At 40.5% G+C, this 24,984-nt stretch overlaps 1 pseudogene; it reads left to right on the forward strand.

The window, feature by feature from the left end:
• The first annotated feature begins 214 nt into the window (after positions 1-214).
• The window catches only part of LOC129074738 (low molecular weight phosphotyrosine protein phosphatase-like), a 191,769-nt pseudogene continuing 166,999 nt past the window's right edge, over positions 215-24,984 (forward strand).

A 24,984-nucleotide genomic window follows, 5' to 3' on the forward strand; every position in this document is an offset into this window, starting at 1 on the left:
ACTTCAACTGTGTGATCCTTGGTGAGATCCGTGAGTGGGGGCATCCACAGTGGCTGCAAGGTCAGGAGCAGGAGCAAAGACCCTGGCTGCTTACATGTACTTGCATGACTGCAGGAGCTGGCTGCAGCTGTGTGCACAGCTGTAGAGGCTGGTGGTGGGAGCTGGGGCTGGCGGCATGCAGATGCAGAGCTCTGGGGACTAGCAGTAAGGCTGCATGGCAGTGCAGGCCAGTGACAGGAGTCATGGCTGGATTCTAAGGTCCACAAGCAGCTCTGTGGGCCTTGGCTGTTCGCATGCATTTCTGCAGCTGCGGGGGCTCACAACACACACATGTACAGCAGTGGAGGGCGATGACAGGCTTCAGGGCCAGTGCTTGCAGGTAAACAGCTGCAGATGTCCTCTGCCTAGCAGACCACAGAGAACAGCTGTCACTCCTGTTTGTGACAAGGGCAGCAGGATCCCCTGCCCTTATTCCTTGTTCTCAGCCATCTCTGCCTCTCTAAGCCAGTGTCTGGGTGGGGTGAAACTGAGGTGGGTTCTTCATGCAGGGCTGGAAAGGCTGGGGAAGCTGGCGTCTTGCACTGCTTTCCTTCTCCCCACAAGAGGAAGTATCTCAGCCTGGGAGTTCCCTCTTGGCACTGAGCAGTGCTGGCCTGCTGGCTGGAATGGAACGGTGAGGGGAAAGTGAAACTCTGCTTCCTGCCCTTTTTGTGTGGTTCTTCTTAGGGTTTCTGCTCCACTGTGTTGCAGAAGCCCCTTGAGTGGACTCCTGAGATCTCCCAGATCTATTTTTGTTTGAGGATAGCCATCTAATTGTTGTTGTTTGGGTGGAGATGAAGGCTGGGGTTCCCCACTCCATCACTTTGGTGTGATCACTTTATTTCCTGAAAAAGGTGATGAAGATCTCATATTTGGCTGTTTTCATCTGTAAAGATGAAAGGCCTAAGCTGAGGTGTATTCCTCCAGAGAAGATTTATATTATCTTTTGCCATGCATCCTGCGAGATCCCGGATTCAGAAGTATTTTAATTCAATTTATTGAATTCAACTTCCCTGGACCATGCAAATGGTATCTGTTCAAATCCTTAATCTGTGTATGGGCAGGCCATGGTTACTACTTTCCAGAGAGACTTTTTTTTTCCTCCAAGCCAATACCTTAAACAGACATTGCCTTGCCAGCTCCCATTTTCAGGATGAGAGTTCTGAGCTAACCCTATCACTATGGCTGCAACCCTTCATCAATACAGGGTTTGTGGAAGCCTCCAATCTTCTCCATACTTTTATGTGTCTGGGGAAAGCCTTTTTCTCTCTTTCATCCACATGGATGTTAAAACCAGATCCGACATGCCTAGTGGTGGTGAATCCCCTCAATCTAGCCCTTGTCTCTATTCTTTGCTATACATTTATTTCTTTGATTTTGGTCCCCACCTCTGTCTCTCTCTCTCTCTCTCTCTCTCTCTCTCTTCCCCTACCTTGTCCCTCTTTCTCAGGTTGCCTATATTTATAAAAGGCTATTAGTAACTCTTAAACAGCATTGCTAGGTGTTGGTAATAAAAAGGCTTTCCAGAATCTTTATTCATAATATTGCTGAAGTTGTAATAGTGTTGAAAGCTGTGGAACATTTGAAAACCGTTTGAATATAATAATGCTTATACTAGTTATTATGTATCAAAACACACATAATAACTTAAAGTTGTGGGTGCAATATTACAGGACATTTTAGGGTCTGCTATCCAGCTTCATTACTATCTGGCCCTATATCAACTTTACAACCTGCCAATGTAGATTAATGAAGTGTTCATATTTTGTCAACAAATATTTAAGTCCCAACTGTGAGGAAATGGGAGCAAAAAAAAAAAACACAAAAAAGCATGAGAAATTTTAAAGGGATTAAATGCGGTACTTGGAGTCTTGGATTTCTAAGTTGTCTTTGAGGTCACTGTCTTATTTTTATAGCCACAGGTTTCAAACCTTTTAACAATTTTTATCTTTGACAAAGGAAACTTTTCTTGAATCCAGAAGTTTGGGTGCCATGATGACGTCAATTTTAACTTTTTGTTCCAGGTGTGAAGAGGCTTAGAATTCAGTCTTTCCAGATCCTTCCTCTGCCATAAGGAATAAAATGTCCTGTAGATTCTCTTGGGGTCCGTGATCAAATTGCACAGGCCCAGAGCTACAAGTACACACCGCAGGCTTTCTGTGAACCCCCACAGTGCCTCTGGGTGTGGGTTAGGATCATGATTTTTCTGCTCCCTCCCTCTCCCTAACTGGCTCTCTTCCATCTGTGCCAGAATCAAGTGGGAACCATGTCAGACTTTGGTGTAAGTAGTGAGCATGATCATTCCACCCCCAGGGCCCAGACTTTAGGCCTCTCTCTGCTTGGGGACAAGTGTGGGGGCAGAGGATGGGTTTCTTCTTCAAGCTCCGGCCTCAGCAGGGAGTTGTGTGTCTAGAGGGCAGTAGAGCTGCCTTAGTCACAAGAGAAGGAGATCTTTCCTCTTGCTCTGTGGAAGTGACAAGCACATAGCTACTAAGTGACACATTTGCTTAAGCCTCTCTGTTGGCAGCCGTGACTTGTCCTTGCCCTGCCATGGCCCAAACCCTTAAGCATTCTAGGCTGGTTGCACCTGTTGACAGAGGGGCTATGACCGTAGTCCTCCCTGGCTTGGTGACCTTCCCACTGGAGAGTGTGAGCACGAGCATGTTAAACTCCCATATGCCCAAACCCCCACAGGGGGTGGGGCAGAAGGAGGCAGAGGGGCTTCCAGAAAAATGGGAATGCCTGCCCTGGATGAACATCATGCCAGTACGGCTTCCCGCAAGGGAAGCAAAGAACTATACTATAAAGACTTCCTTCCTCTCAGAACATACAACCCACTGCCCTGAAATTTGTTTAGCAAGACAGCTGGTCAGGGAAACAGGTGTCAGGCTTATAGCAAAATCTCAGTCTGTGGCGTGGTCGTCTCTGCTCTTTCCTTAGGTGTCTCTATTCCAAGCTTGTATTTTGAACATTCCTTTCAAGTAAAATAAAGTAGGCATTTGTTGTCCATAGGTGTGTGTAATATTATTTAGATATATGCCCTTTACCATTATAATATAATATAGACACATACCTCCTATGATTTTAAATTTCATCTTATAGTACCTAGCAATTCCAGCTTTCAAAAGCTTTTAGGTAGTGTTATATGTTAAAATAGCCATGGTTGTTGACTGCCTTAGTGAACAACTACATTCTACAAGAAACAGATGAATTCAGTCATTTAACAAACACTTACTACTGCCAGGCCCTGCTAGGTTTGAGGCATACAAGAGTGTAAATTTCAGACACAATCCCTTTCCGTATAGAGTTTATATTTTAATTGGAGAGACAAAGCAAAGTCGCTGTACAAATAAACTAACTATGAGCTGGGATAGGCGCACCATGAAGGAAACATGCAAGAGGTGAGCTGGAGACTATTTCTTTCTTTTCTTTCTTTTTTTTTTTTAAGATTCAAAGCAACTGGAGACTATTTCTCATCACACTGTATCATAACTCTGTTTGTTCTGTGTTCTCATTGGATTGCAAGAGCCTTTGGGGCCAACTAACACTTTTCCATCTCAACTCCCTTGTGTTTAAGAGAGTCCCTGATGTGATGGTACTGACAAATTATCTGCTGAGTGAATGTATGAATATCTGTGTTGATCATTGATTTAACAAAGGCTTGGGGCTTTATCAAAAAATAGCTACACTTTGTACAAAATACAAAAAGTAACAAGTCCAGTCTACACTTCACATTCCATTTTGTTAGTTATGTTTTATATTTAATATTCAAGTCCTCTGTTTTCATTGTAAATTGATTCAATTCATGAGCAAGAGTAGTTTTCATGGGTGAACACACAAGCCAGTTTCCTGATTCTCTCCTGGTCAGACACAAGAGAAGCACACAGCACTGGCAAGTGTTAAGCGTGTCATTAAGGCTGGAAGAAAACATGAGCCAGTTTGAGGCGTCTCTGGAAGCGTTTGCGATAATTCAGTTCCCTGTTCTCAGGTTTCTCGTCACCTTCCTCAGAGCTGCCGGAACAGCGTGTTTCAGGCCTGCCGGCTGAAGGACTAAATGAGCAGCTGTGTTTTGCTCCTGTCCCTTCTCCCCAGGCCCCACGCCCCTTTCACTTGCTTCCTTGAATTTCCTGTCACGTTGCATCTTCCCCAGGGGCACTGGGTTGAACAGTACAGGTTATCATTAAGCACATCCTACAGCCTCCACAGTGGCATTTGTCCTGCAGGACCGTGAGGCTCCTGATTTCAGGAAGATAGGTAGGCTGGACAGGATCTGCCAACGAGTTTGCCAAAGGCTAGACGATTGGCTGTTTTGGAGGGAAACTGAAATGAGAGGAGTTATAGCTTTCAACTCACCAGCTTTAATGGTGAAGAGGCTGAGGCCAGAAAGGTACCCTGTTTTGCTGTGTATAATGTGCACATTTTTACCCAAAATTTTGAGGGGAAAAATAAGGATATGCATTATATATGGGTAATACCTGAAATACTTTGTATCTGTTCTTGTGTTTTGTAATTATCTGTTGTGTAAAATTTCTTGTACCATAGCATGTTCAATAATAAATGCTAAAATTTCTTTATAATACAAAAAAAGTATCTAAATATAAATATATAAATAATAATTGAAATAAAATAAAAGGCTTTTTTCCTAAAAGTTTGGGCCAAAAACATGGATGCACGTTATACATGGCAAAACGAGGTAAATACCTGAGAGAGGTAGGAAATGGCTGCCCAGGACTAGAACCAGGCCACCCAGCAATGTCTGCTGGGTCCTGCCTCCTCATACGTGTTCACAGCACCTTTGCTCCAAGCAAGACTGCAGCACTGAATGTACAAAGCCTTTAAAGTAAGAGTTGGAAGTTCATTTTTCATTGGTCACAATCAGAATTATACAAATATATCTATGGAGCACTTGTCAAGTGCACAGGTGCTATGACAAAAACCAATAAAAGACATGGCTCCTGTCCTGGAAAACTTCAAAGTGTAGCTGGAGAAACTACAGTGAAATTTTAAAGCTAGAATTCTATTATTTAACAAAGGAAGAAAGAATTAATATGGGAGGGAGCATGATTTACTCCCATGGAATAGCTAATTGGAGGAAAAGCTGAGACTAAAACCCAGGTCTCCCATCTCCCAGCCTGGTGTTTATTCATTCCAGTGTCCAGCTGGTGCTACGTAACTACAGTTACGACGACAAGAGAATAACTACAGGGAAACTTGAGTAGGGGCTTTGTGCTGCTGCCTGTCCACTATCCCTAAAGGAAAAGGAGATCTAAAATATGGCAGCTGTCAGTGAAGATCCCAGGAGAAGGTGAGTCCTGAACAAGGATTTATAGGTACGTCGCATTTGGGGAAGAGAGAGAGAGAACAAACAAGAACTTAAGAAGCTGCTGAGGAGACTCATAAGCCAGGAGTGGGTAAGCTTTGCAAGAGCAGAGGAGAAACTGCCAAGAACTGTTGGGACCATCTGAAAAGCTCAACATGCACAACTGAACACCAGCTGTGTGCCAGGCCTGGTCCTAGTCATACTGCAGTGTTCTTCCCGCTCTGGCCTCTAGAATCTTCATTCTAGAAACCAGGTAGAGTTCGCCAAATCTATCCCTAGAAAATAAAACTGAAAGGGAACTTGAACTTAGAATTTTAAGATAAAGACAGAAAGGTATGATGAAAACAACTGAAACCATACTTTGTTTAAAAAAAAAAAAAATCAGATGGTTCTTGATCCACCCCTGGGAACAATGACCTCTAAAATATATACATTGATGCTAATGTTAGGTACCAGTTCCTCCTAAACTCAGAGCAGACAGTCATCCTCAGCCCATGGAACTCAGGGAACATTAGAGCTCGCCATAGCCAGCCTCTGTGCTGGGTCCTCTTGGCTCTCATTAGGTCTGAGTGGAGGTGTTTGTTTCTTGCTTCAGAAATCTCATTTCTAAGAGTTATTTTTGCCCTTTCAAAATGCATTTAAATGCTCATGAGCTGAATTCCTCCTCCCCAGATGGTCTACAAAATCTGGTTGTGTGTGTGTGTGATACTGTAGTTGCCAAACAGGCCATTTGTGTCCCTTCCACAAGCTACAACTTTTGTCCTGGCTGCCAGGTACTTTATGAAGAAGTCTTGTGACCCTGTTGTGAAGTCCTGTGAACGCCTTTGTTGGCGTTCTTTTTAAAATTTACTTCCTATCAAAGGACGAGAGGAAAATGAATGAAAATGAATGAGTGAAATTCACTTCCTATCAAAGGATGAGATGAAAATGAATAGCCTTTTTGTAATACCATTTAGCATCCACTTATACCAAGTAACATGCAGTTGGCATTAGAAAATTCAGTTGAATTTGGAGATTTGTTGGGTATGAGTCAGGAAGAAGGAATTGAAGTGATGGAAGAACTCAAAGCATATCTCCTGCTAGGTCCCCATGGCATTGATACACCAAGTAGCATGACTTTCCTCTCCTCTTGCAAACTCCACTCTCAGAAGCACTGGACATGTGCTAGTCTGAAGCCTGTCTGTGGCCACCCTGCACTCCCTTGGAAGGTGAAGAACATGGCTGCCTTTGAGTTCTTATAAAAATGCTCCTCATGAAGTCAAAGAAGACATCTTAGGTGATTGACTGAGCTCTTTACTTTCAAGTTAGAAAACTAAGGATAAACCATAAGACAATCCATAAGGAGTACATGCATAAAATGCTTATTTTTAGTGTTTTTCTTGCCACTTCCTTTTTCATTATAGAAAAATTGAAACATACAAAAAAGTAACAGACTGGTAAAATGAACCCCATGTATCCAAATATATTTAATTTTTATGTCACATTTTGATTCTATTTCATGCATTTTATAATATAAATAATATATGGAGTCATCCAGTATATAATTATAATATATAAATAGGAACATAAACAAATTTCAGGAAGTCATGCTTAAAAATGTTTTACAAATAGAGGTTGCATATCAAAAATATTTGGAGATACTTGTGTTAATGATAGTCACAAGCCACTCTTGGGAATAATAATAAAAATGATAATTAATACGTGTTAATGCTTGTCTGTTCCAGGCAAGTGCTAATAGCTACCCTGGAGGCAATGTCCACGGAGCCCAGAACATTTACTCTTCCTGTAACAACCGTATTGGGAGTAGAAAATCTGAACCAACGGATGGACCTCAAATCAGACATTTAATCCTACTTCCAAAAAAAGATGCTCCTAAAAACAAGTCCTAAACTTCCTATATATTTTTTTAATTTATGTTTATACAGCATTCATATTAAATAAGTATATGTGACCTTGGGGAAGTCATTATATTTTTAGAACCTGTTTTATCACCTATAAATGAAGAAGTTAAAGTGTCTGTGGTCCCTAATATTCCTCCTAGCCCTAACATTTTATGAGCTATTTCTATGAGGCTATAAATTGCTAAAGCCAAAATCCTATCCAATGCATCATTTATATTATGTCTCTTTTTATGGCAAGAGGGACACACGTTCAGCACGCTGTTATGTAAATCTTTATCACAATCATCAACATTTATGGAGGACCTCTGTTCTGTGACAAATGTCATCAAGCATTACAAGTGGCGAATGTGAAGGAGGCCCACATTTTGCAGATTCCTTTCATAACTATGTGACAATCTCAGATCTTGCACAGACCTCCAGCGCCTAATTATGTCACTGTCCTTCTGTCACCCTCGCCCCTTGGTAGAAACTGCCTTGGTGTCCGGGAGTTGGCACCCAGCTCAGCTGGCTGCAGGGGCGCTTGCAGCCTTACAGGGATGGGCATGTGGATTCCTTTCAGGAAAGCGATAGGCACGTCACATGCTGGTGCTCAGGCTCTGACATGCCACCGATTAGTAGGCATGCCTCTGTTAACAAGCTTGTGGCAGGCCTTTCAGTCTATGTCCTCAAACCCTCAAATCCTCCCCTACATTCTGTACAAGTCATTTCTACCCTGTTAGAGCTTGTCTAGCTATTTTTTTTTCCAAAGGTTCAAGTGCAAAAGGATGAAAAGCCATAGCAATGACTATGGCTCAGTGACTTTTATGGCTCTCTCTATTGCCATTTTTCTGTCAACCACAGCTTAAAGAAGAGAAGCTACGGAGGCTGGCAACCCTAAGGCAAATGAAAGAGTTCAACATGTTCACTACAGAAGATACTAGAGTACAGTGGTTTTTAAAAGATCAGCTTTGGTATTAGACAGACAGGGATCTGATTCTCATCTCTACTATTCACTGGCCACATGGCCCAGGGCAAGCTTATTTATCATTAAATTAGATAAACAGGGTTGATGACAGAATTAATACATGTAAGTTGCTTAGGTGAATACCTGGTATCTAGTAACACCAAAGAACTAAAATCAATTACTACTTCATTGATAATGTCTTTATTGAGTTATAAAGCAAAGAGTCCCTGAATTTTTCAGTGGCCAATTCATCTTCAAAACTAACTGATAAACTCAAGAACTGCAAAATGTAGGGTTGGGTGCTAGGTGGCTATGGCTTGTCCCCTTCACCTCTGAGCATGTCAGCAAAGAACTACATTACATACTACCAGTGAGAGGGGCATATTGAATCTGTTTCTGAAGTTCCTATCCATTCCATTGACCTATATATTTCACAAAAAAATAATTAACTGGCACTATAATTAATTTACTATATGATTCTTGTGAATTATTTGGAAATACAATAATCATAACTTATAGCTCTGATACAAGGACAACACTGTTTTGATCTTGTGTAGTTCACCATCTTTCTCTGTGTATTTCCCCACGGGGCAAAGTCACTTCTGGCTTCCTTGGAGTTTCTCTTCAGAATAATTCCTATAGCATTTCTTACTTTATGTGCTTTTAATAATAATAATAATAAAAATAATAATAATAAATCCTATTCTTAATCTTATGACTGAAGACTGGTTCCCTAACTAGAATATTATCTAGTTATCACTATCTCATATATATAAACAGATTCAATTTTTAGTCTATACTTTAAAGGAAGTATTAATGAAAGTAATTATATATTATATGTGGTCACTGTATATTCATAGAACAATGGAAATCACCAGCCTTTGTCTTTGACAAATGTTCCCTTTTCCGACCCTTTCTCCTACCACTGTCCTCTTTCTCTCTCATACTATTTCAGATCTCACCTTAAATGTCCTTATTTATAGAATTAGCAGGTCCTCTGTTATGTTTTCATTATGTTTAATAGTATTTATAGAATTATAGTCTAATATTGATCTCTTTTGCTACATTCTAAATTCTAAGATGATGGTGACCATATTTGCTTTGTTCATTCCTAAATCAGGACCTGGCATATAGTAGGAATTCCAAAAATCTTTGTTGACCAACAAAGGAGGCTGCGTAACATCAAGTTATGAACTTGGTTTAAAGTCAGAATGCTTGGGTCTACATCTGTCTGTACCATTTTTATCTGTATAACCCTTGGCACATAAACAAACTTTTCAGTGCTTCAGCTTTCTTGTCTATAAAATGGAGACAGCAACATCTACAGCATAGGGTTTTGTGAGGATTAAGTATACAGAGTGGTCACAAGAATCCAGCAAGTGTCAGCTCTTGTCATCATGATCATCATTGGAGAGGAAGCTGCTTGGAAAGAAATAAAGATAAGGCATGGAAAATGTTAAAAACCTCACTTCACATCAAGTTCTCAGATCCTTTCAAGCAAGAACAACCAACCCCCCCACACCCCGCAAAATGTTTAAACCTTAAAACAAAAACAAAACTTCAAGGAAATGTTTGGCAACAATTCCCAAAAGCATCAACTCTCTAGTAGGTGAGAAGTAGACACACACACCTTTTAAACACATGGCCTCTCTATTCCTTTCATCAAAAATGTTTCCATTGAGAACAAGTTGCACAATCACAAATAAACTAAAAATGCCAGCAAACTTTCTGACATAGCAGCTCATTTCTGGCAAAGAATCATAGCTAGAATGAGTAGGTAAATAATGGGGGAGGGGGAACAGTAGCCAGTGCGGAGGCCCAGCATTTGCATGCAAACCACTGGCCAGCAATGGCAATCATCAGCTCCCAAAGCCACACCAAACACCACGACATAAGTGCCATCATCTTCGTGGCCGTCATCAGCATCTTTACCACTTATATTTAACAGCAATGGAGCACCTGCCAGTTTAAACCTCACAATGAGTTTCTCCCTTGACTCGTGAACTGCTCTCTGCCTGAAGGAATGCCGGACTAACCTACTGGCGCCTCATGCCGCAGACTTTCTGTGGGAAAGAAAAAACAACCAAAATACACTCTGCAACCATTAAAGAGATGAGCGCCAGGATGAGCAAACTATATATCATTTAGTTTAAAAAACAAAGTAACCACCTGTTCTTTCACTTATCCTTCCATTATATCAATATTCTTCAAAAACTAAAAATAAAAAAAAAAAAACCTTTGCTATATGCCTGAGAAACCCTACTTCTTCCTTCCCAAAAATCTACTCAAGATGCCTCCAGAAGCCTGGCGTGGTCCTGGGAGCAAATCAGAGTGACTCAGACCCTGAGTTCCTTGATAGCCTTCATGCCTCAGGCATTTCTTACAATCAACAGCTTCCACATTCGGAAGTCTATGGAAGCCAGGCCTCCGAGTGCCATTCTGCAATCAGGCAGAGTGGTTCCAGCAGGGACAGATACGCAAGGAGAAGCCTAGAAGGGGTGGGGGGAAAGTAGGCAGGCACTGGAAGAGGCACATGGCAAAACTGAAAGCTCCTCCAGAATAACAAAAACCCTGGCTTTGCTCAATGACAGAGGGAGAGCAGTTGGAATCCTGGTGTAGCAAGGGAGTAGGAAACAGGACCTTGTTGCTGTTGTCTTGTCCCTTTCGTGGCTGGGTTTGTCTTCCAGCAGAATTCAGAATGGCTGGTGCCAAGCTCAGGAAGCCTCCAGGTGAAGATGAAGGTGGTTTACTGCTCGAGGGAGCCCTTTGGAGTTCCCCAAGCAAAGTACTCATTTATCCTCGAAAACCACAGACTCACAGGGCGACTGTCTCACAGTCCAAAGCAGCCATCCTCATGTACCTCAGAGCAGAAGTTCTTGAACTGGCAGCGACCACACCTATATAAACCAAGGTGACAAGGGTCACCTTCCTCACTTGCAACCTGCTGTTCCTGCAGAGACTGATTCGGAGTCCCTCTTAAGGCAACAAATGCTGAGGATGGTGTAATTTTACCCACCCGTAGTTCTTTGATGGAGAGGAAAGGAGAACATAAAAAAAAAACTTCGATGCTTGGATTTCTTGTTCCATCAGAACTCTTAAGTATTTGTAATGATGATGCAGCGTCAGTGATTCCAGTGAATTACTTCATTATGAAAAACACAATTTTGCCTTCCTTTAATTTTATGGAAGCAAGTTAGAGGTTGAATAACCTTTTTACAAACTAATTACTGCGTTTGGTGTTAACTATATTTAGGTGTCAGTGCAGCTTTTAAGAAGCTATTGATTCTGAAGTAGTGGGTTTTAATTGCGTTGACTTTTTTTCATTGTGCAAAAGTTGTAGCAACAGACATGTAACTTTTCAGGTTTATTTCCACTTTAGTGGATAACTAGCTCATATCCAAAACTTAGGAGAAGGAGGGGGAAGCAGAAGGTAGAAAAGAGGTAGGGAGACCAGCAAGGAAGGGGGATATATTGGAAAACAAGGGAGTGGGGCATACCTTTTGGAAGGTAGGTGAAGGAAGGACCATTGTGGAGAAGGACAGAGATATATTTCAAGCGAGGACCATGAGGTTTCTGGAAGAGGAGTAGATAGAAGGGTATGAATCTACTCCAAACATTACAGCGAGCATCCCTTTGGTCGCTTGTGGGCAGAGGAGCTCTACAGACCAGACCTTGGTCATGAAAAGAAAGAAATACCCATTCTCCTGGGCCAGACCCAGGTGATAGTAGTCAAAACGGAGATGTCTCCGGGCAAGAAGTTTTGGTTAATGCAGTGAAACACCACCAGCACTCACTACATGTTAAAGAACACCAATCCTGGAATCACTTTGAAAATGTTCATCTAGCTGTTTCTCTTCAAATTTGGGTTGACTATCCTTTCGCAACATGAACTAGGTTCCTGCCAGTTTTCAAGTTTACAGCTCCAGCTGTTAGGGAGTTATGTAAGAGCAAAAGTGATCAAGAGTGGAAAATGTATTTTCCCCTTGGTTGCATAACTCTCTGAATGGAATGGGCAATGGGGTCAAAATATCATCTGCCCACTCTTCCTGCCCCTCACTACCTCTATAAGGAAAAAAAAAATCACCTTGGAGGAAAGAAAAAAGTTTTTAAGGCCATGAGAATGTTGTTAGATTTGAATTTAGTATGCCCAGGCATTTTTTAAAAGAAAGTTATAAGTCACTAAAACAGGTTAAAGTAGAAAACAAATTCCCCTTAACTCCAGAGGGATTTTCCTTAAAAAGATGAAGTCAGTACATTAAAAATATAGTTCATTATGGCTAGCATATTCTAATGTCATAATTTTCTGAATACCTCCCGTCCTATTGACCTTTTAGTCCTTTCAGTTAGAAAATTTATCTTTTTGTCTTTGTTTCCCTATTCATAGCATACAATAAAATCCAATAAATATTAAAAGTATGAATAAGGATTATAGAAAATGTGACTTTAGCTATCTATGTCTGCAGAAGCCTAAATGATACAATGAGAACTTTCGGAAGTAGGAGTCAGAGGCTTGATAAAAACCAAACATGTATCATTTGCCCCATTTCTTTTTCCTTGTAGCTCCAATTTCAAAAAGAATAATAATAAAAACTGGGCAAAATCAGGTAACAGAAGTTGGCAAAGGTAGCAGTCTCAGTGAGCCCTAAACAAATCCAGAATGACTTTGGGGTTTCAGGTGCCAGAGACCTGCCCTATTTCTCAAAATGTCAGCTACCAAGTTATATTAACCCCTCCCTGAAGCCCCAATGGGCAATGATTGTGATGAACCTGGGCTCCGTTGACCCCACATTCGCCTAAGAATAGTCCAATAGCCACTTGACAAAGTATATTCCCAGAGCTAGGATATCTGCAGTGAACAGTATGATGCACCTACTTGAAAAATCTAGGGAGATCCACCCTCAGTGAATAGATTCCACTCGAGTGCAAGGAAGAGGAAGCTAGAGAGAAATTCCAAAGAGCTGGCGAAGTATGCTGGGAAGGCAGCAAAATGAGAGGATAGGATAGTCCATGCTAACTTGGAAAAGGCACTTGTCTCTTCTTTATGGTGAAACTGGCACTCATTGCTTTCTTGGTGTTTCCACTCCACCATCCCAATTTGGCCCTTCGGTTTTTTCTGGTCTTCATCCTTTATCAAAGAGAGTAAGGTAGGATTTATGCACTGAAAAAAAATGTTGAATTAGAGAACCACTAAGACCCTTCAAGCTCTCTGGCTCTCTGGTCTATACATACTTTGATAACCTTCTCATGGGTCTCTACTCACACTTTTTCTCTTAGGCATCTTCCCCACTGTATAGAAGCATCAGTTTGCTTTGATTATTTCACTATCCTGCTCAAAGGCTGAACACGTCCTCCCCGCCTGCCACAGGCTACAGGAGGAAACCCGCAGGGTTTATCTTGACTTTCACCCTCCCGACTGTGGTCTAAACCTCCCTCCTCTGCCTTATCTCTTCTCTTGGCTGGAGACGTGCTCCTCTGAATCAGTTCCATCTTTTGACATCCAGCCAAGTACTTGTTCTCTGATTTCTCCAGGTGATAGTAATGTCTCAATCTTCTGAAGTCCTGATGAATGCAAAGAGGCTCATGTGTTCTCAGCTTTCTAAGACTTTCTGGAACTGTGGGTTAACTATATGTAGGTGACAGTAGCTCCTACGTGTCACAGAACTTGAAAGGGGCTCTTGTGGTAAGAAGAATATGAGACAGAGTCAAAGGCCCACGTCTAAGGGCTGACATGGATGGCTCTACAGTCTTGCCCAAGTGATTACTACCTGATGTGGGAAGGGCCATGTATCCAGCTCAGTAAGATGTGCCAAAAACCTGGAACTGCATATTGTTTTAACCATATATTAAATGTCACAAATTTATGTTTTAGAACACAAATTATTTTTCTAACAAAAATTCTAGAAATAAGGTTTAACCAAATCTTGGCTGAAGAATGCCTATAGAAATTAACTCTATTTTTTAAGTATTGATGATTCTTTTTTTATATAAAGATTTTATTTATTTATTTTTAGAGAGAGGGAAAGGGAGGGGAAAAGAGAGGGAGAGAAACATCGATGTGCTAGAGAAACATCCATCAGTTGTCTCTCACAGGCCCCCAACTGGGGACCCAGCCCACAACCCATGTATGTCCCCTGACCAGGAATCGAACCAGCAACCTCTCAATTTGCAGGATGATTCCCAACCCACTGAGCCATACTAGTCAGAGTATATTGATATTTCTTAATTGAAGGTGAAAGGTTGGTCCCCCTTAGGAAATGCGTTAGGTTAGAATTTCTAGGAGACACGAGATTTTTGTGGTAATTAAAAGTGTTAAAAGGTTAAGAAAACTGGCAACTTATTCTATCTTAAATATTATTTTACATAATATGGAGAAAGTAAATTAACAATGGGTTTCTTGTTAAATTTAAATGAGACAAGGTCTATAGAAGTGTTTGCAAAGAGTAAAGTGCTGTTCAAATCTAACATGTTTGAGTTTGTATATGAAGTTCTCATTATCTGAAGTTAATTGGTATCAAAAAAAAAAGAAAAAGAAGAAGCTTAAAGTGAATTCATTTAAAACAGGGACTAAAGAGGACAAAAGAAATGGTGAGGGGAGGTGAGGACATAAAAACTTTAATTTGAACTTGGCTTAGAAAATTAAAACTAAAAATGAACACAATTTATTTGCCTTATGTTTAATAAATTTTATTTCTTCAAATAAGTTCTCTGCCCCTTTCTCTCTCTTCTCCTTCTGAAATCTCTATAATATGAATGATATTCTACTTGATGTTGCCCAAAGTCCCCTTAAGCTATCTTCACTTTTTTAAATTCTTTTTTCCTTCCTGCTGCCCTGTTTAGGTGAGGTCCACTGCCCTCGTCTTACCGGTTGCTGCTCTCTTCTTTTGCTTCAACTAGTCTGTGTTGAATTCTGATATATTCTTCAGTTCAGTTATCATATTCTTTAGATCTGTGATTTCTGTTTGGTATTTTCTATCTCTTTGTTGAAGTTTTCATTGTGTTCATCCATGTCTTATCTTGAGTTTGGTGCGCATCTTTATGACTATTACTTTGAAGTCTTCATCAGGTAGATTGCTTATGTCCATTATGACGGTCTTTTTCTGAGGTTTTTGTCTTATTTTGTTTTTTTGCTTGGAATACATTTTCTTTTGTTTCCTCATTTTTCTTGACTCTCTGTGTTTGTTTCTATGTATTAGTGGAGAAAGATACCTCTCCCAGTCTTGAGGAGTATGCTCTTATAGGAGATAAATCTTACAGTTCAACCTCACCCTAGCTCTTGGTTGTCCCTCAGACTTTTGTGATTAAGTACCATGATTTATTCTTGATAGGTCCCCATTGTTGAGTATGTGCCAAAATCTGTCAGTATTCAAAAGGGAGGGATCTTAGCACCTCATTTCAGGCTTAATTGGAAGCCAGATCTCTAGGCAGCAGCTTCTAATGTATGAAATTATATTTCATCAGTATACATAATCTTGCAGGACCACAGTTGTAAACCCTGCTGATCCTCTAGACCGGAAGATCTGGAAGTATCTCCTGGGTGACAACTATAAAAATCAGGGCCCCAGATGAGTGTAGAAGCTTCTTTCTGGGAGGTACCAAGGAGCTGTGGTGAGGCCAAGAGAGGGCGCAAAAATGGTATCTCGCTGCTCACATTCCCTGAGGGAGCCTCTGCAGCCTCCAGGTGTATGGTAAACTGAAAGCTTGTCCCTCAGATTAAGCTCCAGAACAATTACATGGGCCTTTTTCACAAGCAGATGGGGAGTGTATTTCAGTCTGCCGCCTGTGCAGCGACTGGGGGGTGGCAGCTTGCCCAGAACCGTCTCTCACACTCTAACCGTCCCATGGGACCCAGGGAGATCAGCTCTCTGGCCAGCGGGGCCCTGCGACCAGAGGCGCCCCTTGTGTGAACTGTGCTTGCCTGTTGGTTTCAGCAAGGGCTGTAGGAGAATGCTGAAGGCCAGGCAAGTCTGCACCTTTATCGATTCAGGGGAAAAGTGCTGGGGGCACACGCCTGCCTGCATGTATCTTTAGCATGACCGGGAGAGAAGGGGAGGGCATCCACAAAAATAACCTCAGAGAAATAGGATCAACCCAACACGAGAGATGAAAAGGAGATTGAGACATAGACCCAATTTCTTCATCTACAAAAGAGAACCAGTTTGTCCAACGTTCATGATGAAAATGTGTATATTCTCATTAGATCTGTCTCTAGGCAAATTTATACAAGAATAATATTTGTTTAAAATGTAAAAACTGGTACCAACTCAGTACTAAGGAACAACTTTTTACCAAAGGTCTTGTGTATATCATGGTCAAGATTCTCATATCAAGGAGTCCCAAAGGATTTACAGAGCTATAGAATAAACATAGCTAATCATCTCATGGCAAAATAAAACTAAAATATGTGGAGAGAAGAACTATATTTTTGAACAGAATACAAACTAGCCATACATTTTTACAACAAAACTTGAGTGTCTATATCCACAGTAAGCACCCTATCACCCCTGCTTTATGTGCTCCCCACTCCAGTGGACAATTTTAGAAAGACTCCATCACTTTCTGTCATCTTCTCAACAACTCTAGGACCCACGCATCATTATCTTTGTTGTGCATATGAAGACGCTGAGCTACAGAGAAGCTGTGAGTGAAAGCTTGCAAATACGCCATTGACAGAATCCTGCTTTCCTCTAAGTACATTGCCCAGCAGGCAAGGTGATCATTCCAGGCCCCCTGACCTTTTTGTACTTTTCTTTCCACTTGACTGTACCTTCTCTCCAGATGCAAGTCTGTACAAGAACTCATGACCTGGATTCCTAGGGAAACGCTCTCTAAGGATTTGTCTTTACATTTCAGGCTCTAAAGGGGTGAGGTAATTCGGAGAAGTTGCATTTTAAGAGAGGACTGCTGGGCTGCCGCAATGCCTGCCCAGAGAACTAAACTTCTCTCGGACCAATGAAAGCAAATGATACTAAATGAATGACTTCGGACACGCCAGGCCTAGCAAAGAAATTAGGGGAAGTGGCCAAAAGATATCCATGAAGTTTTGTCACAGCCCCTCTTCCCAGCTTTCCAGGTAGGCATGGTGGGCGGGGAGTGAAGGCAGGTGAGGGAACTTCTCGCAGCAGCACAGAATTGTGCCTCCTGCCTCACTCAACTAACAAATCTTGAGGCCCAACAAACAAACACTCCTTTGAAAGAAGGTGAATATGCAAAAAGATGACGGATAGCCTTAAACAGCTCTAGGGAAGATCTTTGCCCTGAGGGGGAACTGAGATCCCTTCAGGAACTGGTGTTGGTCTGTTGTCACATCTCAGCAGCAGAGGAAATGGAGCCATTACCTTAAGAAGCTGGTCTGTCTGTTTAACATTTTAGAAGAGTCTTTTGGCTCTTCAAAAACATAGGAATTTCTGGGTTGAAAACAGTCTTAGAATCTCCAGGATTGACCCAGCACTCCAACTTGTGGATAAACCACAACAGGACATAATATTTTTTCCTGCTAAGCTCCTACATAATTCTGGTTTGAATATGTCCATACTTGCGGTTTCTATTTCTACCCAAGTTTTGCTTCTTAAACATCCGAAAATCTGATTCTCAATCTCTCTCTCTCCCTCTCTCTCGCTCTCTCTGTGCCTCTCTCCCACACCCCTTTCTATTTTTTAAATTGAGATTTCTTTTTATACGGCAATTAGAGGATTGCAGAAATTAGAGGTGAAAGGCCTTTTCTGACCGGTTAACCAGAGCCTGCTAAAGAAAATACAGAATTTTGTTATCTGGACAGAGGTTTGTCAAGATAAGGGGACAAGCAGGAACCTAGACTGAGGCTATTAGAAGAACAAATGATAGTTTGTAAGAAGAACCCTGAGAAAAGAGCAAATGATAAACAGCAAGCATTTGTGAAGTTCTGGCTCTAGAACAGTTACCTTCATACGTGTTTCAGATAATCCTACCAACAAGCTCATTGTATGTGGAACTATTATTTTCCCCATGTAAAAATGAGAAAGTTAAGGCACAGACAAGTTAAGTAATTTGCTTAACACACAGCTGACTACTGGTAGAAGCAGAATTTGAACCCAGGCATTCAGGCTGCCAAGTTGATGCTATTTACTGCTCTGCCGGGCTGGCCCCCTAGAAAATGGTGAGACTTTACTCATTCATCATAGTCTAACCCTCCTATGCTATTTAACTTTTCCTTTTCCTCTCATTCTTTTTTTTTCTTTTTCTCTATGCCCCTACATGAAACCAATCCTCTTTAAAAGCTTTTGCTATGTTTAAGATACCATTGCAAGTTGTTCCACATTCAATCAGATGAAAGGACACTTCCTTTGAAGCTACTTGAAATTAGAAATAGGAATTGCTTACTTAAAGCATGCACCGAAAATAAACATTTCCTTTTCTTCACATTTCCGTGTCTCAGAAGAATTTTTCTTCTGAGGTTTAGTTACAACCTCCCTACTTTGCTTTTACTGTCTGGGTTGCAACAGCATCCTTAAGGTTTGCATTATCAGTCTGCCTTAACATTTGAAGAGCTTAGTCCAATTCACACAGGTTGGTTTATGCCTGGACTCAATTCCACAGAAATTCTGTAACCCACATATTATTCACTGAACTAAGGCCATTGCTAGTTCTTTATTTTATGCACCAAGCTGTAGTCATTTCTATGTTAATTTTTTTATTACTGTGTGGTATGGTTTTCTGAGATTGATTTGGGGTTTCCTATCAAACCAAAAATAGATTTATCTTTTCCTTTGTAGCTCATTCTGTTCTTTTAAAGTGAAAGTCAGCTATGAGATGGGGCTGTTTTCCATCCTCTAGTAGACTGTCAGCTGTCAGAAGGCTGGACCCGATGTTAGCATCTTTGCCTCCTAGTGCCCAACAATGCTGGCATGTAATAGGTACTTACTCATCACTAATTAAATGAATGAAACAATGAATACAGAATCCTTTCCCCTAAGTTGGCCATTTTCCTATTTCAAACTTATTCAACTACCCTCCAATTTTGTCAAGAATTCTTTTCAAAAGTGTAGGCCATAATGAAATTAGTAAAATCTGGCCTGGGTAGCTGATGGAAGCCACACAATTTTCTTATACTTTAAGATATTTCCTGATAAAACGATTTAATCAAAACCCTGTCCCAAAATGTTGCTAACAGCTGAAACTGGTGATAGGTACCTGGAGCTGTATTATATTATTTTCTCTACTTTGTATATGTTTGTAATTTTCCACAACTTTGAAAAGTCTGCCTATATAAAATAGTATGGTTAAATTAGAATAATAGTGATTTTTAAAGAAGTGGTTAGTCTGAGGGAGTCTACTCAAATTTTCTAGGTATAATTGCAAAAGAAGCAATTTACATTTCCTTCAGCAATATTGGAATACTGATTTAAGGGCAATTTACTTAAGGAAAGCTTTTAATTTAAAATGGGACAACTTCTCTGGAAACAATATCTATTCTTTATCTTTCTTATGGATTGCCGTGTCTGGGAGACTGACTTTCTATAAAGTGATCTATCAGTCTAAGATGCTAAAGAAATCTGGGTTGTAATCCTGACATTGTCTAATCCTGACTTAAATATCAAATGGTACCACTGAGTAAATCATCTTTAAACATATATAATAATTCTGTATGTGTACATGCTTACAGATAGATGTTAGACAAATATTCAGAGCAAGAGATATTTCCACTTAAGGGAAATAGAAAAATGTTGGCTATAGCCATTAAAATTCCAAACATTAATGGTTCAGAAATGTTGAAACAGCAGGTTCCTGTTTCTAACCCTGCAATTAGACTTTTCTACTATACAATTGTGTTAACTGAATAAAAGCATTAAGATATTCTCATCTATATTAATATGTCCATTTTAAACAAACTGGACAATGACTTTTTATAGCAGTATCCACCCTTGATTTATTGGAATTTTTAAAACATTTTAAATAACTTTATAAAGAAAGAAAGCAAACTTAAGCTAAAATTACTTCATGTTTGTGATTTTTGGAAGAAAGTGGGATCCATGGCACATACACTGGGCTGGAGCCTGTGACTCAGTATGCACCGCATGCTCCCATCATGCATGTGTCTGAAGTTCTCGGGTGTCTCCGTTTCCCACTTTGTTTAACATGCAGAGGCCATTATATTTCAAATTGAAGCCCATCAATTTAGAAATACAAAGACATTTCCCTTTGGGGTTTTCCCCCAAATATGCAATATCTGAAGACACTGGTCCAAACCCCTTGAGGAAAGCAAAAATAACACTCTTACTTGAAATTTAATTTCTTCTTTTTTGTTAAGAAGGTTCATAGTTTTCTTTTACTATATAGATTTCTTTAGTATTGTGAGGGTTTAAGAAGCTTCCGGGATCCAGTATTAGCAGGATACTTACATAAATAGGAAAACAGTGGCAACGAAGCGGGTGTAAACACATCTGCCGGTTCAATGGCCAGGCCTCAGCAAGGTAATGGCTGGCAGGAGTGCTGGTAAGATTAACGACCACTGCAAGTGGTGTCCCATCCGTAACAGACAGTGCACATGACAAGGCCATGACCATAGGAAAGGACAAAGAACTTTCTCTCCAAAGTGAGAGATTTGCAGAGTTTTGGACTAGGAATCGGCAATGTGAATAGCTTATTTTTAGACACCGTACACAACTTATCTGATTTGAATCAATTCAGTATGCTTTCTCCAGAAGAGTTTAAAACTGAGTAAATATTAAGCTGATCTCACTGCATGAGCCAAACCCAATTAATTTTGGTCAGTATAACCTTAACAAAGATGCTGCAAATGGAACATTCTGAGGTCCACTGCCACACTTCAAGAGACAGTATATGCAGTCGAAGCCAGTGCGTGACTAGTTGGGCACAGTCCGAATTATTTGTTTTAAGGTTACTTTACTACTTGTCTCCATGTAAGCATATGCCCAACTGTCTTCGGTCAACCAGGCTAAAGCTGTAATTCACTAAAGTAGAGCATTCAACTGTTAGTCCTTCAGGGAGTACAACCTTTGATCACAAATCCCTTTGGCCATCCACTCTATGTTACCAGATCAAAACTAGGGATATTTATTTCATTTGGCATGGATCAGGAAATTAAATCAACACATCACCCGACATAAGCCCCAGAAGATGTGGCTCAGACATGGCTCCTGGTGCATTCCGAGAGAAGCAATTTTTATGGCACATCAAGTTTTTATTATGCATAAACTCTAAATTTATTTTTCAATTTTTTCAAGGCTTTCAGGGGAGGATTGCTGGCCTATAGCAAACTGCAGATTGTAAAAACCTTTTCACAATGAAACGGCATCTTTTTCCACAGTGACTGAGGTACACGTTCTCACAGCAAAATTCTTACCACATGGGGTCGTGGCCAGGTACCTTGGAGGTTAGACAAATACAGCTTGCTAAGGCAATCCTGAGTGATAATAGTATCACAACGTCCTCACCCATCTCCATCGCAGGTCCCAAACCACTGGCTTCCTTGCCCGGGGGCCAGTCGCTTCCTTCCCTTCTGCCCCACTTTTGCACACAATGGCCAGCATTCTGCGCTGCCCTTGGCCCATGGCTTGGCCCATGGTTTGGCCCATGCTCCTAGAGCCTTGGAATTCATTGAGCAGTGAGGCTCTCATAACTCAAACTTCCTGTGCAGACTTCAAACACACACACCAACCCCGAGATCAGCTCTTGTGGAGTAAGAAAACAGAGTATACAAACCCTGTCCTCAAACCTGCCAGCAACCTCCTAACAAATCCTCCCTGTTGCCCTAGGTAGAAAAACATTTCTGGAATCACTTCGTCTGTCCTTGTGAGATGAAGCATTCTCCAAACCCCGAAAATATAGCCTTGATTCTTTGTAAGCTTTCTCTTTAGTGAGCTCCAGATAGTTTCTGAAATAAAAGGTCACTTTTTGAAAATATTAGCAAGATTCCTTTTTCTCCTAGCACTCATTTTTAGTGTTCTCAAATCTGTTTGTTTTCTGCCAAAGCTTTTACTCTGATGGAGGAAATATATGTAACATAAATAATCATAATGCAAGAACACATCATTGCATTACATTTCATTTGACTGTGCCTCAAAGATGTCGCTTTTTCTTTTTTAAATTGAAGGCAAGACTCTCCACTAGCAAGAAGATTACAAATCACTTTTTTGTGATACTCACTTTATTATAATGGTCTGGAACTAAACCCACAATATCTCTGAGGTATGTCTGTATAAGACTCCTATGCATTAGAAAATGAGTAGATAAAACTTGAGTCTCTTCCAGCAAAGGCTTTAAGCAATTTTGGCAGTTGAATTTTTTACTTGAAGGATGGAAAAGCTTCCTGGAGGAAGTGAAATTTAAATTCAAACCTAAAAGAATAGATTCAGCCATGATAGCTTCAGGAAAAGCTCTTCCTCTTCCCTATCAAACCTTTTAAGGAGAACATATTGAATATGAACTTTGCAGAAATTGTATGGATCTGTAGCTGAAAATCAGCCACTTGAAGAAGGAGGAGAAACTGAGATTCAGCTAGTACATACTTAGTAAAGCTAGTGCCTGAATGATCTCTCTTCTTCCCCACATACTTTTCAACACTAACTCTGAGTTTCTTTAGCAGAAGTTCTGTCAAGTAGACTTAGACCAAGAAGTCTTCTTTTATATTTGTCCAACTCAAGGCTCTGTTCATGGTGACTGGTATATCAAGTTAAAGTAAATGTTATCAGATATTTCTTTGGCCCTCTAGGGTTAGGTGAAGTTCTAACCAAAGACAAAGGTTCTTCCAATTCTAGACCTATCTTTCAGCTATCACAAAATTCTTCCTCTTTCTCTGGAGTTGAAACTTATGGTATTTTTTTTTTAAATCCTCCCTGGCCAAAGTAAACACACTTTCTATTTATGAACTCATAGCAGAAAAAGCAATTAGAACCCAAGTACTGCTAAGAAAATTAAGATCCTTGGATAGCAGGACCTCAAAACAACATAGTATGCTGCACACCATCATGAGTCATATTTTCCACCAATAAAAAGTTCTTAAAACTCATCTGTACAGTAATTCGACAAGGATCATACAGCTCCAGACAATTAGAAGAACACTAGCTCCCAGACACCAAGGATAACTGTAATAAGATGAATGCGTTTGAGCAAGTTTCTTAGAAGTATGCTGACCCAAGCACAGTTAGTGCCTGGGTGGTGCCTTCAAGAAGCACAGAGCGTGTATGCATCTTGCTCAGGCCCAGATGCTTCTCAGGAGTCTTCTTAGGTAGTGCAATCTGGGGAGACCTGGTATAAAGCCCGTTAGTGCTTCCACCAAGATGGATAACATTCATGCCATCAGAGATTATTTGAGGTTAGGATTTTGATTATCCATCCATTTTTTAAAATTTAATTTAATGTATCCTGTTACAATTGTCTCAATTTCCCCCCTTTGCACTCCTCCACCCACCCCACCTCCCTGCCCCGCCCCCACAGCCATATACAAAGAGCTCCTTTTAAAGTCAACAATAAGAAAACAACCTAATTAAAAGTGAGCAAGTGTTTATGAGGGAAGGTGGCTGAGCAGGTGCCTAAGCTGATGACGTTGGCATGTTTGAGTTACATCTGTCGATCATCCACAGCAAAAGCAGTTTTCAGAAAACTCGTAACTGATTTGAACATTTCCAGGAAGTCGGCCATTGACAGCATCCTACTGGAACATGGGCCGGTCGCCAGTTCCAAAAGCTGTGAGCTGCCTAAGAAATCATGGCATTGGCACAGCCCACCAATAAGACAGGTTACTAAAGAAGACTTCGCCACATTTGATTATATACTATGTATGGATGAAAGCAATCTGAGAGACAATGAGAAAAAATAACCAAGTTAAAAACACCAAAGCTAAAGTTGAACTACCTGGAAGCTATGATTCACAGACACAGCTTATTATTAAAGATACCTATTACGAAAATGAGTTAGACTTTGAGACCATGTACCTGCATGTGGGAGGTGCTGCAGGGCCTTCCTGGAGAGGGCTCCCTGGCCTCCCTGTCTGCAGCCCATCCGATGCCTGGGTCCTTGTGTCCCAGCCAAGTGTCATGTCCATAGCACAAGGCCAGTGCTGGTACTTCTGTTCAACTACTGTTTCTTATCTTAAAAAATGATTGTAGATGGAAATCAATTATTGTGTTTGGCTAAAGAATAAATAAACATCTTTTATTCAGACCAAAAATATGAGCAAAAGGTCTGAACAGACACTTCATCAGAAAGATACACAAATGTCAAATGAGTACATGGAGAGATGCTCAATATCACATGTCATAAGCACACTGCAGATTAAAACAACAATAAGCTACTACTGCACACCTACTAGAATGACTTAAATTCAAAACCCTGACAATAGCAAATGCTGGCGAGTGTGTAAAATAACAGTAGCTCTTCATTGCTGATGGAAATATAAAATGGTGCAACTACTTTAGAAAATAAATACCAAGTCCTTATAATGTTAAACATATTCTTACCATATGATCCAGCAATTGCACTCTTTGATGTTCACTCCAATAAGTGAGAAACTTGGGTCCACGCAAAAATCTGCACACAAATGTTTATAGCAGCTCTATTCATAATAGCCAAAACCTGGAAGCAAATAAGGTATCCTTCAGTAGATGAATGGATGAACAAACTGGTACATCCATAACGGAACATCACTTGAGTATAAAAAGCAATGAGCTATGAAGCCACAAAAGGCTTGGATGAACTTTCAGTGCATACAACTAAGTAAAAGAAGCCAGTTTTAAAAGGTTATATACACTGTATACTTTTCGACTATATAATGTTCTGGAAAAGGC

Source organism: Pteronotus mesoamericanus, unplaced genomic scaffold, assembly GCF_021234165.1.
Source record: "Pteronotus mesoamericanus isolate MK-2021 breed Mesoamerican mustached bat unplaced genomic scaffold, CSHL_Meso_final contig_50, whole genome shotgun sequence".
Taxonomy (NCBI): Eukaryota; Metazoa; Chordata; class Mammalia; order Chiroptera; family Mormoopidae; genus Pteronotus; species Pteronotus mesoamericanus.